Raw genomic sequence first — 16757 nt, 5'->3', positions numbered from 1 at the left:
TACAGGACTAAATACTGATCTAAGTGCAAGCTCAGATACCATTCTAAAGCAACTGTTTATAAATACCGATATTTCAATGACAAATATTGTACCAGACACAATGGTACCAGACACTAGTGTTATTTCAATTGTCTTCAACCCGAACTGGGATTATAGAGTAGTCACCATCAACATTATCACCAATGCAAAATTGTTGATAAATGTTGACTTTTTAATGACATCTGTTGTATTTGATATTCCGCAAGAATTAATAATGGGCAAATGGTCTTCATTCTCCACATTGTGCGTTTGGATAAGGTGTCTGAGATTATTATGGTTTGGGTTATCACCGCTATATAGATAGAATATTTACTTCTCTATTTCCATACCCTGATTTATGAAATGCCTAAGTGAATGCACAGCCAAACTTGAGAATGAATTATTAGACTTAAGGTTGAATCTGAATGAAATTGAAATTATGAAGCTGGTTTAGTTAAAGATGTATTTTCTTAGAGAGATATTTACATATATGGTCATACATTTTATCCTTGTATTGAACTGGCTAAAACAAGGTCATATAACCTGAAGTATTTTTATATTATTTCTCTCTTGGCAGACCAACAGTTTTTGACACCACAAACTACTTACAAGCTATCTTTTGGTAAAATAAAGTTTGCATGACCACCATGATTGAAAATTGAGATATCACAAAAGCACAAGGTAATTCTGATGCTGCGGCACATATAAGGCCAAAAAAAAAATTGCTCCCTGTTACTTTGTGTCACCCACACTATTGGACACAAAATAGAAGTGCTACCAGGTATTCTAACTATAGTCAGAGTAAAAACAAAATGTTAAAGTGAATGTGAGGGACAGAAACTGTAGTAATGAGGAAAAAATTCACTTACATTTATCCAAGATGGCTGTCGCTATTACTGTTGAAACACTGCTATGGGCTGAGGTCACATGACCCTGTAAGCTAAAATAGAGAAGCTTCAGCAAAGAGTAACTGAAGCTGCAGCACATTAAAAGACATTTTTAAGGTGAGTGGGGGTTGAGTGGAGTTTAATTTATAAGAACTATTTTCCTCAAGGCTGGCATCGTGACCTTAATTTTTGGTCACTTTTCAAGCCTTCAGGGAACAGTTTTTCAGCATTACGCTCAACTCTGCTATGTGTGCGTGTGTATGTGTTTTGCATATAATACATGATGTGATGGTATGATGGTTTCATTGGCACAAGTCTGGGGTTGCCATATTATTCACAAATAGTGAAGCCATGTGTAAATTATGCAGGACATCCCAAATACAAGTGGGATAAAACCTTTGTACCACACCATATCACCTGTTCTTTATGTGACATTTATTTAACAGAACAACGACTTTAGGAATATTTTAGAGAGTTTTAAAGATGTGATTGGTACTATTTTTCATACCTTTCCACTTGTAAAGCTATTTTTTAAAATTATCCTGAATCCAACACTACATGCCTCAAAGAGAGATGAAATTATAAATGTTAGAAAAATCAAAATTACTTAAAACAGTTCTTTGTATGAATTTCTATATTAATTTTAAGTTCTATTAAATCTGAATCTTCCAGGCCTGAAACAAGTGATGTGTGTTCCAAAATACAGCTAACATTTTCTCTTCCCTGTGGTATAAAGATTCTATTGCGAGCCGTGATATATAGCAAGATACCAGATTTCTCACTGCTTCAGGACTGAATACTGCCATTCCTGACACTGAAGCCAGTACAGTTCTGGGGAAAAATCACACAGGAAGGAGGAAATAGAAAGTACTGTTGTGGGAAATTACTTTCTTTTTAAAATGGCAGAAGTTAGAAGCAGCTCAGATGCTTGGAGTATAAAAATATGAAGATGGGTTAGTGGGCAGAGAGCAGTAAGTTGGTCAAATGCTTTGCAAGAGAAAATAAGCATATAGGCAATTTGAAAGGCAACACAACAACACCCACACAAACATCACTGAACAAAAGCAACTACATTCTTTCCAAAAATAGGCTTCCTGTATTTTAGATATTTTTAATATTCTCAGTGATACAAAAACTTACCAAAACTAAGATGACAACCTAACAGAATGGCAAATACGATGGCTACAACATTTGTAATGTAATATACAGTATTTCACCTTTGGGTCACCAGTGATTCAAATCCTATTTAGGTTACAGCGAATTGAAAGTCTGATGAAGACCTGCAAGCCTGTGTGGAATCAGTAATTTCAAGTCCAGAAATCCACATCACCAAAAAACACCATCAAAATCTCGAGCTAACTGGCATTGTGCACCCATGGCGGTGAGGCTAAGAAATGAGTTGACATGGAATGAATTGTTCTCTCCTCCCTAGAGATGGTGTATGCAGAGCTTACTTGGCTCTGTAGAGAAGCTTGGACTGCTGCTACTTGTACTGTATCTGTTCTGGCGATAGAAGACTTCAATCTCCAGGGCAATTAGTCTAGATCTGTTCATAAGCAGTAAATTAAAAAAGAGAGAGAGAACCTGAGTTTGACTCCCTGCTATCTTGCACCTGGTGTAGTCATTTATATCTGTGCACAAATGATAAAAAGAGCTACCAAATCAGAATAGTACAGTGTTATATCCACTTTGTACAGGTGTAAATGACTATCTCTATATGACCTAAAATTTGCTCCAGACAGTCAGCCAGAGTAAAAACAAAAGGTTACAACTGTAGGCATAAAGATATGACGACGTCATCACCACCTGTTGACTATGGTTTTCTTTAAGTGCAATTAATAACAAAAGAAGAATACAAGTAATGCAATCAATTTATTCTATGATAGCACATTCAATCTCCCTAATCAACTATCCACTGAAGGAAACTCACAGAAACTAATGAACCTCACTTTCTTCCTCTCCCTCTTTCAAACGCACACCCACAAATCCCCTACCTGTCCCTTTTAACTAACTTCCTATTTAAAGCACTAGTGCAAAATTTCAACATGATGCTGTGCTACATAAGTCAGAAATTTGCTTGTTTATATTAATTAACTCATACTGCAATCACTGCATAGTTCAGCATAAGTAGGTAAGTATGTTTAGGTTTCAGTACAGATACAAGTACATCTACTGTAGATATTTATAGCCATACAGTGGCTTCTGATAATTAAAACCTTGTCCTTTGCCAACAGAGTTACCATCACTGTAAGAGAGAGTACTGGTAGTATTTCCTAGTGTTTAGAAGAGGAAAAACCGGTGTATTCTCTTCAATATGGTGATATGGTAAGTCCTGGTAAAATCACTTTTAAATGGCAGCCACTGTAAAATCAAAATCATAGTGAAAAATACAGCTTACATGTCTGATATAACTAGACAGCTATTTTCACCAAAACTTACGTAAAAACACTGACGTCCCCAAAACTGAAATATGGCTGATAGAAATCATGATACATATTACTTTCTGATACATGACAACTAGGGTATATGGCAACCTTTCAATATTGGATAGTCATTCAACTCCACACATGCCATACTTAGATATAACAGTGTAATATATATATGAATGATATGAGTTTAGCTAGCTGGCCAGACAGAACATAAAGACCATCTCAATTGTAATCCTTATGATGAAGAAATTTCCCCTAAACTTAGCTTAATGGAAATAGATTCAAAATAATGTGTGGAATGGTATATTGAACAGAGTGAACTGGCTGATTTACGGAAAAAAATATAGTTTTAAAAACTTTAATCAAGGAAAGAGTTCTTTGTCCTACTGGTCATTACCTATGCAATGGCCATGTACAACAAACAATATACGTCATCAGATATCATTAAAGGAAATCATTAACAATGTCAATCCAGATCACTTTGGCTGAGAGTAGCACATATGAGGTTGAAATTCCAAAATTTAAACAGATTATTTTGTAAATATTTACAGATTAATTAAAATTATCCAGAGCTACTACTGGGCAAGCAAATTAATCGAAAAAGCAGATGGAAAGCACCTTTTGAAACATGATGGCCACCATCAATTAAGATAGTGCATCAGATTTAACTGGAACCATGGTAATACTTTAAATTAAGGTAGAACTTAGAAATGCATTATTTAGATTTATGAATGAAGTGAGCTGTAGCTCCCGAAAGCGTATGCTCAAATAAATTGATTAGTCTCTAAGGTGCCACAAGTACTCCTTTTCTTTTTGTGAATACAGACTAACACGGCTGCTACTCTGAAAGCTGAAGGAAAGGTAATTCTTTACAGTTTATTACAAACATCACAAAGTACATTTGTAATATAAATGTTTAACTGATGATGCTTTGACAAGTTTTATGAAGCATATTATAAGATGCAAATATTGTTAAAATACATGTGCATGTTTAATACATCAATTAAAGTAATCAAACATGCTATAAAGCATCATAAAATTTAACAAAGATAATAAGATATTTATAAATGGTAACTAAATATAAAGTGTACACAGAAAAGTAAACAGTACTAAAATTAGTCCTGGCCAAGGAAGTCTCTTTCCCCCCTCTTTTTACTTGTGACTTTAAATATTGACAAGCCAAGTCAAAGGTTACATGACTTTACTGGTCAGGTCCTGGAAGGTGATGTCAAAAGTTACTGACATTCCTTAACAGCAGTTTGGAACTCTGTTTCTTAGAGTCTACTAAGAGTTAAAATGCTTTGGACAATCCCAACTTGGTGCTTCTGCAGCCAACTTTTGAAAAACTTGTACAATTGAAATGAATGGAAGCTCAATGATTACAGTTCTTTCTTTGCTCATCTTGAAAACCGTAACTTTAATAAATGGTTGGGAAAGAAACAATCTTGCCTCTTAACTTTTGTGCATTTGATCAGTGGTACTCAGTCTGTGAATCTAGACCTGCATAAGACTCTTACAGAACTCATGTGTTTTATCAGAGCTCCTATTGCTTACGAACAGCAAGCAAAATATTGATCACAGGAATGATTCTCATGCTTCCTGACATGTGTGGGAACTACCAGACAGTAGTCACCAGGATCGCTCCCTACTATTATAGCAACCAATATGTGGGTGGATTCAGGGAAAAATAGAAGAAACACTTCCACTCCAGGAGCCTGGTTTAGATTATAGAAGATACGATGAAAGGGGAGAAATACCCTCCCCTTCTATTCAGAAGCCTGTGTTCTGCCGGGAAAGGAGATTGTACTGAATGACAAAGCAGTCACATGCTGATACCCTAACATTGCACTGGAAGTTTGCATCATGAAGATCAATCAATATGTGATGTCATGTAATTATGACACATATCACAATGCTTACATTGTAACTAAGAATTAGCTATAGATACAGCGATAGATATTTTGTAGTTTAATCTTCCTAGTTCCACTTACTGACAAAGTGAATCTCCAGCTTTAGAAAGTTGAGTAACGGTGCATTCAATAGTTGTAGTACATCTGATTTGTTGATTGGAATTTTGCCATTATTCTTTGTCTCAATATTTTGAAAGGTTTAACGAAATTCAGTGTCTGGAAACTGAAGCTAGACAAATGCAGACCAGAAATAAAGCACTTTTTTTTTTTTTTAACAGTGAGGGTAATTAGCCATTGGAACAACTTGCCTGGAGACATGGCAGTTTCTCCATCACCTTAAATCTTTAAATTGAGACTGGTTCTCTTTCTAAAAGATATGCTATAGCTTAAACAGAAGTTGTGGTATTGGTGAAGGAATTAGGGAGTGAGGTTCTAGATCCTGTGTTACGCAGGAGGTCAGACTAAGATGATCATAATGATGGTCCCTTCTGGCACTAAAAATCTATCCATCTACGAAACATTTTCAGTTGTACATTATATATCTCAGAATCTGAGTTAAAAACACACCAACAACTTAAAAAATAAAGAACTTTATTTTCCTAACATTCGTAACAAAAGATCACCCAATACATTATTACTTAAATATTTTTAAAGTCCAATATACATTTCTCTTTCTGTGTTGCCTGTTTACAATTTTACACTTGTCTGTTCAGAAATTTTTCACTTTTGTTTAGTCAGTTTCACATTTAGGTTACCAGTACTGCAATGTTTGAACTGGAAACTCTACACACAATTAACTCAAAAAAATGAATTGCAATAAAAAAAATGAATCACGATTAATCGCAGTTTTAATTGCACTGTTAAACAATACAATAACAATTGAAATTTATTATATATTTTGGATGTTTTTCTACATTTTAATATAGTATTCTGTGTTGTAATTGAAATCAAAGTGTATATTATTTTTATTACAAATATTTGCACTGTAAAAATGATAAACAAAAGAAACAGTATTTTTCAATTCACCTCATACAAGTACCGTAGTGCAAGCTCTTTGACGTGACAGTGCAACTTACAAATGTAGAATTTTTGTGTTATGTAACTGCACTCAAAAACAAAACAATGTAAAACTTCAGAGCCTACAAGTCCACTCAGTCCTACTTCTTGTTCAGCTAATCACTAAGAAAAACAAGTTTGTTTACATTTATGTGAAATAATGCTGTCTACTTCTTATTTATAATGTCACCAGAAAGTGAGAACTGACAACTGCGTGGCAAGGTATTTATGCACCAGATACACTAAACATTTGTAGGCCCCATCATGCTTTGGCCACCATTCCAGAGGACATGCTTCCATGCTGATGACACTCATTAAAAAAATAATACATTCAGTAAATTTGTGACTGAACTCCTTGAGGGAGAATTGTACGTCCCCTGTTCTGTTTTACCTGCATTCTGCCATATATTTAGTGTTATAGCAGTGTCGGATGATGACCAGCACATGTTGTTCATTTTAAGAACATTTTCATTGACAAAACGCAAAGAAGGTACCAATGAGAGATTTCTAAAGACAGCTACAGCACTCAACCCAAGGTTTAAGAATCTGAAGTGACTTCCAAAAACTGAGAGGGACAAGGTGTGGAGCATGTTGTCAGAAGTCTTAAAAGAGCAACACTCCAATGTAGAAACTACAGAACCTGAACCACCAGGAAAATCAACCTTCTACTGGTGGTATCTAACTCAGATAATGAAAATGAACATGCATCGGTCTGCATTTCTTTGGATTGTTATCAATCAGAACCCATCATCAGCATGGATGCATGTCTCCTGGAATGGTGGCTGAAGCATGAAGGGACATATGAATCTTTAGCACATCTGGCACATAAATATCTTGCGATGCTGCCTAGAACACTGCTATGAGAACACCTATTTTCACTTTCAGGTGACACTGTGAACAAGAAGCAGGCAGTGTTCTCTTCTGAAAATGTAAACAAACTTGTTTGAGCGATTGGCTGAACAAGAACTGAGTGGACTTCCAGGCTCTAAAATTTTACATTGTTTTATTTTTGAATGGAGTTATTTTTTGTACATAATTCTACATTTGTAAGTTCAATTTTCATGATAAAGAGGCTGCACCACAGTACTTGTATTAGGTGAACTGAAAAATACTACTTCCTTTGTTTTTATATACCGCATATACTTGTAAACAAAAAAAAGTGAGCACTGTACACTTTGTATTCTGTGTTGTAATTGCAATCAATATATTTGAAAATGTAGAAAACATCCAAAAATATTTAAATACATGGTATTCTATTATTGTTTAACGGTGCGATAAATTTTTTAAATTGTGCAATTAATCATGATTATTTTTTGTAATTGCTTGACAACCCTAGTTTCAAATAAAAATAAAATATAAATTCAAGAATGAAGGGGAGGACATAGGGTAAGATGTGAGGAAGACTATGAGAAATTGAATTACCACTAAGTAATTTCCCCTCTTTCTTAGGCTACAACATGAGAAACATTTTGAGTCAGAAAATGTGGCAAGCATTGCTTAATACAGGAAGTGATCTTACCATACATAGCAACACACCAGAGTCCACAGCTGAAATCAAATTTAAAATGCAGAATAAACATGTTGCTGGTCAAGACAATGTAGTGGTCTTCTAGATTTTCCCAGCTGATGTCTCAGCTCTCTCTGTTCAACAGGTAGACATCTCTTTGTAGGAATGCCTCAGCAGAAACAAGATAACTAGCAGCTCACTAGTTTTATATGGGAAGTCAGTCAAATCGCTGTGGAGCTAGATATTGAACTATCTGCTAGTACCTATAAAGTCTTAATGCATCCCTTTACCAGATTTTAAAACAAACTAAAGTGAGAGGCTATATCTAATGATTGCCTTGAATCATTCTCACAAATGTAAATGAAGAATATGACGTTTAATAGGGCTTTATTTACAGTAGGCATTTGACATGTTTTACAGAATTTTTGTTCTTTCACAAAGTTCAGGATACTTTTCTTTACGTTTTTTTTTCTTTCCTTCCTTCTCTTCCTCTTTTCTCTAACTTAATTATTAATTTTCAAAAATAGATTTTTTTTCTGGTGTGCTCTGCCAGTGATGTGCTAAATTACACAGAATAGGACAGTGCCTAATATTGAAAATATATCAACCACCAAGAGTTTCATAAATATAATAGGAAACAAAGCCAGAAGCACAAAGGGCAGAAACAAAATTAAAAATACACATAATCCAAGGCAAAACAAAGGCAGCGCAGGGGCCTTGACATACAGAGATATGTGCAGTTCAGGTTCATGGAAAGGACTTCTGTGTACATTCATGCCTGATGAGGAGACTTATGACTAAGAAGAAGATGGGAACCTCCAATTATCTCTCTGAAGTGGAAACATCAAACTTTATTATTCTGGGGGGGTCTATATTGCCTTTGAAGTTTGAAATGTCCCAGATTAGAACAGTATGGCTTCCTAAAATGAAAGGTAGTCTTAGGAAAGGAGGAGTAAGGTAAGCTGGTGATTGAAATATGCCAGCAAGCCCTTCTATTGCTACTTGCTCAGAAAGTAATTGATTATATATGGCCCTGTGAGGGAGACATCATCTCGGGGCACTGGAAAGCTACTTGATGCTCCTCCTCTAGAAACCCCAAAGGTTAGAGCAGTGACTTAAGACTTAGAATCTGCATCTATATTCAAGCCTCTGAGATAGAGGTGAGGTGGCAATATATGGATGAGGTCCTTATTGAGCTAACCCTTAAATAGATGCCAAAAGGAATAGTATTACAGAAAGGATGACAAATGGATAGAGTCTGTTAGTATGCATCTTGCGACGTCTTGACCTAGTTCATCTGCAACCACTCTGGTGAGCTTTACAAATTCTTTAGCATAGCATTAGGACACTTTCTGCTGAGACAGAACTCAAAACACGTTCAACTGCAGACTTTAACAAGGGCATAGCAGATGGGAGAACAGAGAAGAAAAATGGCTGCAAACAGCTAAAGACAGTAGAACCCGGAGGTAGAAGGTATGAGATGTGGTGATGTGGGTATGACTGTATATGATACCGTCCACACTCTGTTGCATGTTGACCATTAACCTCTGAAGACACAGAATCCAAGCCCAAAGAGGAGGAAGTAGGGGAGAGCAACATTACTGAAGGCCTCTTTCCTCATACAGCACAGAATCCAGGGGTTGGATGGATGAACAATTATTACAACCCTTCCTCTCTCACTTCTTACAGTTTCCTTGTTAAAATTTGTTCTTTCTTCAGAGTCTCAGGGCTAGCTGCTGTAACAGCAAAAAAAGAAAACATTAGAGCTCAGTGACTGAGGTATAGGTCTCTCTGCTTCCAGGAAGAAAAAAAAAAGACTTAATGAGAACCAGAAAGTGAACATGACTTGGAAAGAAATGTGAAATTGAATGGACTATTTTTATAATCGAAGTGAGTGAAGTATAAAAACCTAAATGGGTAATATATTGTAAATGGTGAAAATTAGATTCTTTAAATTGAATTTTAAAAAATAAAACTTATCATACACTAACAATCCAGGTAAGGGAATATTTTGTTTTTTATTACAAATATGTTTAATCTACAATTTGTTATGAATTGCTTCGTAAAATAAGCATGCACCTATTCTCTCTTCTCATTTTTGTCTCTGAGTTTTTTATGATGGGGTTTTAATTCTGCTGTTCAAACATTAATCTGCTTGAAGAAGGAAAAAATACTTACCTCATAGTTCTGCTTCCTTGAATATTCTATATGATCCTCCCTAGGGCAAGATTGCTGGAATTTCTCAAACTCTATGAGATATTTGGTCCCTGAGGGAAGAGGTAGTCAGTCTGGGCACAAGCCATACACACTTACACCAATACCATCCATGACTCTAATAAGCTACCCTTAGAGATCTCTGTTTCTGAATGAGTGGGAAGTGAAGCCCCCACTTTTGTAAACAAATCACAAAACAAAACAGTTGAAGTGGAAGGCAAAACGACTTATTAATCAAAGTGTAAGATTAAAAAAAAGTTCTTCTTAAATATGATGGAGACATGTATTGGTAAGTGGGAAATCTGCAAGATGACATCTTCAGAGAAACAGAATTACAAAGTAAAGTATCTGTTCCTTCTCTTAAGATACCCTCTATGAAGGATTCTCACTTCAGGAGATGGAGTAGCTTGAGGGATGTCCCAAAAGAAAAATGTAACCTTAACAACTGCAACAGGTAACAACAACAAGGCCAGTGCCAACAATATGAACAAGTAGGTTTTTTAATCTAATAAAAGAGAAGGATAAGATACTTCTCAAAAAGAACAGGAGTATTTGTGGCCCCTTAGAGACTAACAAATTTATTAGAGCATAAGCTTTCGTGGGCTACAGCCCACTTCATCGGATGCATAGAATGGAACATATAGTAAGAAGATACATATATACATATAGAGAAGGTGGAAGTTGCCATACAAACTGTAAGAGGCTAATTAATTAAGATGAGCTATTATCTGCAGGAGGAAAAAAAAACATTATACTATCACTTTAACAGCCAGTGGGATGGGTTCAAAAATGCAAAAAACTGTCTAGCTCATATAAAGGACACTTTGAAAGCAACGAAAGTCTAAGGGACAGAGAGTTTGAGCTCCACTACTTTGAAAACATGTTCTGCATGACTGAGAGACCAAAGTGGGATTCCTCCCTGAAAACTAAATCTAGTCAATAATGTCTTGTCAATGTATGGCGTGAACACCATGTAGCTGCTTCACATATGACTGAATCAGAAATATCACCAAGGTGGAGTGACCCTTCATATGATCTTCCAATTTTAGGCCATACGGGGCACAAGAATGTGAAAAGGAGAAAGCCATTTAGATGTAGTCCCCTTAGTGAAGTCATTTCCTAAGAAATTGATAACGAATGTAACAAGAAGTTCGGAAGCTTTCGAAAGGCTTTCATTTGCTTCCAATGGAATGCCAAGGATCTTTTAATGATAAGCTTATGGGAAAGAATTGAGGGCATGGAAAGAATGTGGGCAACATGATAGGCTCATATAGGTGGAACTCTGACACAACTTTGGAAAAAAATCTCCAGTGAGTCTGTAGAAGTACCTTCTCAGAAAATCTGGTATAAGGGCTGAGAGTTCATTTGGTCTATGAGCCGAAGTCACTGCCACCAAGAAACCAACTTTCCATTCAATAAACTTGAGCACTAATATCATATAATAGGTGGGTTTTTTTAAGTGTCAAGTCTGGCATGAACCTGATGATGGGGGCTGCAGAGACAATGGGTCAAACCTTTGACTAGTTTATGGCAGGCCAAAATAGCTGCCAAATGAATCCAGATGGTATTAGTCTTCAAGATAGACTCTCATGCCAAATGTAGCCAAGCATGTTTTATTTTTGTGTGAGAAAACTAAGTCTCCCATGAGGCCCTGTTTGTAGTATATTGCAAATCTTTCCACTAAAAATGTTAATTCTTCTGGTAGATGGCTTCAAAGAGGTCAGGAGAACATAAGATATGTACTCGGACACTTCATGACTTTGGCCATTATCTTGTTACATGACAGGGTTGTCTGCAATACATGGGGCTGGACTCAATGACCCAGAAAGTCCCTTCCAGTCCTACATGCCTGTGTTCCTGTTAGCAATCAAGCTGTCAGAGAAAAGGATTGGGATGGAATGAGACACCCAACCTAGGGCCCATATGTGAGGATCTATCTCAGTTGACTCAGATGGTGTCTAATAGTGTCTTCCTTGCATGCTAGGTCTGGAGCCATGAAGAATGTCTTCTGGCAAAGAACGCACTCCCATAATTCCCAGATCTCCTGACACAGGAGATGTAATGCAATACTCCCCTGCTTATTTAAATACATTACGATTTCAATCAGAATAATCTCTTAGGATAACAGTTCTCTGAAGGCTGAGCAAAGGCACCAAAGCACTTTATGCAAAATAGAAAGACCGAGGCCACAAAAGTGAGATTCTTTCTCCGAGTTTTTCGGAGACTGGTACTATGGCAACACTCCTGGAGCAGCAACAGTGATAGAGCCACATGGCCACCCAAGTAAAAGATATTTAAAAAACAAAAAGCAAACAGTATCTGCAGTAGAACAGCATCTACAGAGAGCTGTAGTCTGAGATGTCTGCAGTCAAAAAGAAACTCACTGAAAGGTACAAGGGCAGTGATTAGTGTGCTTGGGGATTTGCTGTGCACAGAAACCAAAATCCTTTGAGCTTGATGAAGGATGCCTTTTTTGTGCTAGAGGGCACAATACCCAGAAATGAAAATTCTGCACAAATGGTATATTCAGGGAAGCATTCTTTTTGGCCAACAAGCATATTGTTTGTGTAGATGATTATTAATAACAAGTTAAAGAAAAATCATAGGACAGTACATTGTATGTAAAAATGGACTAATTAATTATTTGTAGGGTGACCAGATAGCAAGTATGAAAAATGAGGACAGGGGGTGGAGTGGGGTAATAGGAACATATATAACACAAAGCCCCAAATATCGGGACTGTCCTTATAAAATCGGGACATCTGGTCACCATAATTATTTGGTGTTGAAATAATGGTTTTGCTGACAAAAGTACTATTCACACATACATAAACACCTATAGATAACATTAAGGAAACTTAGTTCTCTCTTTTCGAGTAGCAACCGTGTTAGTCTGTATTCGCGAAAAGAAAAGGAGTACTAGTGGCACCTTAGAGACTAACAAATTTATCTGAGCATAAGTTTTCGTGAGCTACAGCTCACTTCATCGGATGCATCCGAGCTACAGCTCACTTCATCAGATGCATTCCACTTCATCGGATGCATTCAGTGGAATGCATCCGATGAAGTGAGCTGTAGCTCACGAAAGCTTATGCTCAAATAAATTTGTTAGTCTCTAAGGTGCCACGAGTACTCCTTTTCTTTTTTAGTTCTCTCTTGATGTACATGGCTACTTCCCTGGGAGATGCATATACACACAGAGGGCTGATTCCTGAAAATCACTGCATAATACATAATGGCTGGACTGCATGCTGGGGATGTCTGTGCAGACTGGAAAAAGGAATGTTCCTCCTTCAAGCCACTCCACGGCATGTTTTATTCTAAAATGGAGTGCCCAGAGATGAACACAGTGTTCCAAGTGAAATTGTATCTTCAATATAAATAATGACATTATAATATTTTTCAATATAATTTTCTAATAATTCTTTATACATCCTGATTGTTTGCTTTTTTTTTTTTTTACTTCTACTGCATACAGGAGCAGAGGTTTTCATTGAATTGTCTGTCCACAAAAATGCTCTTTCCCTAAGTTATTACCAGTTAATTTTGAACCTATCACTGTTTATGAGTAGTTTAAATTATTCCCTTCCAAAGTGCATTACCCTACATCTGTCAATAATGAATTTTATCTGCTGTCATAGCACCCAATTATCTATTATTTTTGTGTAATCTACAAATTTTGCCACTTCTTTGTTCAGCCCTTTATCCAGATCATTAATAAATGCATTAAACAATGCTGTTCTGAGTACAGGTTATTGGTGTAACTAAATGTTAACCTTTTGCCATGTTGAAAATTGACCATTTATCCTTACTCTATCTTCTGTCACTTTGCCAGTTTCTAACTATGACAGAACTTTAACTCTCACCCAGGACTATTTAGTTTCCTTAATAAACTCTTTTGAAGGACTTAGAATCATAGAATATCAGGGTTGGAAGGGACCTCAGGAGGTCATCTAGTCCAACCCCCTGCTCAAAGCAGGACCAATCCCCAATTAAATCATCCCAGCGAGGGCTTTGTCAAAGGCTTTTTGAAAGTCCTTATGAGTGATATCTACTGGTTCCACTTGTTACTCTATTTTGTTGTTTCACGCAAATCATTCTCACTGACTGAAAAAAATGTGATTTTTCTTTACAGAAGCCAAATCCTACTTCCCTTTCTGTAGTGGAGGTGTGTCTCTTCTGCAGTGTCAAGTAACTTTGAGGCCATAGGGAAGGAGCAGGATCTCTCCCCAAGGACACTAGAATTATAACATAAATTGATATTGTAAGGGAATTTGAGAGTAAGGCTTTGTCCTGTTGTGCCTAGATATTTCAATATACATGGTGAATATTATCATGGTCTGATATAAGACTAATTAAATAGCTGAGCAGAATAGGACAGTGAAAGAAAGTGTCAACTTTAGCTTTTAATTTTATTAACTTTGTTGGTTGCTGTCACAAACTCAACATTATTTTAATACTGATTTTTGTGTCAGTTCCTCTTTCATGGGACAAGTAATTCTGATATTTTGAAAAAGAAGAAAATTTCATATGTAAGAGTATAAAAACTGACAAGGTCCTTTACTATCAGTGACAAGGTATGCCCCGTTCAAGCAGCAGGGTGGTAAGAGGTGAGAGAACCTGCCTCGCCCTACAGAAACTGTCTTAAGATACCAGACATGAAGGAGTAGCCTTCATTTGTGGCTCATTTAACAATCATATATGAAAGAGGATAGCGCTCGGTGGAGGAGATGAGCTTTCTCCACAATAACAGAAAGGTGTCACTCTCGGGCTCACTGTCAGGGAATGCTGTGCTTTTCTCTTTTACTAGGGTAGCTGGGGTTAGAGAATTATTGCTGCCTGATTTTTGGGTCATGGAAGTGGCAGAGCACTTTGATGTGGCCTGACAATTCACTTTCACATCTTTTGTGTAAATACATATCTAAATACCTTTCAAATGCAGACGATTCTTATTCTCTATGACAGCCAGGCATGGGAAAAGGAGCTGAATTCTTGTCTTTCTGAAACCCAGGAATAGGGGTGAAATACAGCCAGAGACTGGAGCCTATGAACTAATAATGTCTGTTGCTTGTTTTGCTATGACAAATGGCTGATAAAATAAGTATCCAGATCCCTTTTAGACTTCAGTTGCTTCATTTGCTTGAGGTTAACTAGCACTTCATCACAACAATTCTACCCCTGCTCAGATGAACGGAGGGAATGTCCATGGGATATGATGAGGGCAATCATGTGTGCAATTATTCTGTCATACTTGGAGAGGTTTTTATCATTATAGTCTTAATTTGCTGTTTTTGGATTACTTTTGGAAATATTCAGAATGGGCTAATAATGGTGGGAATGGATGCCAAAGAACAATCTGGATTCATCTAAACAACATATTTTGTAGCTCAAGACCCAAATGGGTTGGCTGTCATTATTACATTTCATGACTGTTAGATGACTGGAAGAAGAACGTTTTAAATATAAGAGATAGAATGGACTCATACAAAAAGGTAGGATTAGCTTCAGAGCATTTCCTCTGTTGCTAAAAAGTGAGTCAAATAGTTTCCAAGCTTTCCAAGCCTGAGCAAAAGTCCCATGTTAGAAGACGAGGATCAGCAAAAAACACATCTCCTTGCTCCCACCACTCTAAATGAAAAATAGCTATTCTTCCCCCCTGAAAAATAGGCAGTTAAGTTCTTAAAGTGGATAAAGTATACTTAGTGATATGGAAAATATAATGAATTGGACAAGATTTTTTTTTGTAAATTAGCAGGTGACCATGCCAACAGCTATTCATCACATATGTTTGTCATGAAGCCATAATGGCATCACAAATCTTATTAAGAAGTAAGATGAGTCGGAACAAAATTTTAAAGGGAGAGTAACACACAACCCCCATTCACCTTAATAGGCATGAATAAGCCAGTTAAAATTAAAACAGCAACAAGATTGAGAGAGACAATTGCTGTGGAATGCAGGTACAACATGGCACGTCAAGGCTATCTGTGTAGCCGTAACTCTATTTTTGATTTGTCTGTCAATATTATGTTATGTTAATACATTCAATTTGTATTTAATGGCCATATCCTGAGCTGGTAGAAATCAGTGTAACTTCACCCAATGGTTCAATGCAGATTTACACCATCTGAGGATCTAGTTCAATACAAATCTTTTTATTTTGTATTTTATTATTTTTTATTATGCTTTTCCAACAAACTTACAAAAAACACCCCATGCTTACACTCTAAAGCCAACTTAATATAGTGGCTTTCTTAACTCTATGGGGAACATTTTCAAAGCGCTGCATGGAGATTTAGTCAGAAAACCTCCATTAAAGCCAATGGGAGGTGTGCAGCTTAACATGTACCCCTATGTGTACTGTAATTGTGTTAGCTATTAGCCTATTCAACAATACCCTTTAAAGTAAACACAAATCTGAATTTTAATTGTGCTAACAGTAAAAATGATTAGGTTAAATCTGCTAATACTGCACACAAGCTAATGTTTTACCTTGTTACTAAAACAAAGCAAAATAAGATGTACAGAACTTCGTCTGGAAAAGCAACAGAAATTAACAGCAGAACTGAATGTAACATTCATGAAAATCTGCATTGTATTACACATTATTTCTCTCTCTCTCTTTTTTTAAAGTTACCCTTTTGACTAGCTCTAAGCACTGGGACAACTCTCTTTTACTTATTTTTTTCAGCTTACAGTTGGCAATACTGGTGCTACATTAATTTGTATTGGGGCA

The 16757-nt window shown here is 36.5% G+C and overlaps 1 protein-coding gene across 10 annotated transcripts in view; it reads right to left on the bottom strand.

Moving 5' to 3' along the window:
* FOXP2 (forkhead box P2) overlaps nt 1-16757 on the bottom strand; it is a gene marked incomplete at its 3' end in the record, with an annotated part of 555064 nt that overhangs the window by 101640 nt on the left and 436667 nt on the right. Inside the window, exon 2 of one of the 10 annotated variants that reach the window (XM_084616826.1) lies at nt 888-958. The exons of the other annotated variants lie outside the window; for them this stretch is intronic. The remainder of the gene's footprint in view (nt 1-887; nt 959-16757) is intronic. 10 annotated transcript variants of the gene reach the window in all.

The sequence above is a fragment of the Lepidochelys olivacea genome, assembly GCF_965140295.1.
Source record: "Lepidochelys olivacea isolate rLepOli2 genome assembly, chromosome: 1".
Lineage (NCBI taxonomy): Eukaryota > Metazoa > Chordata > Testudines > Cheloniidae > Lepidochelys > Lepidochelys olivacea.
Note: the sequence above shows the minus strand (reverse complement) of the source record. Positions and strands in the feature narration are given on the sequence as shown.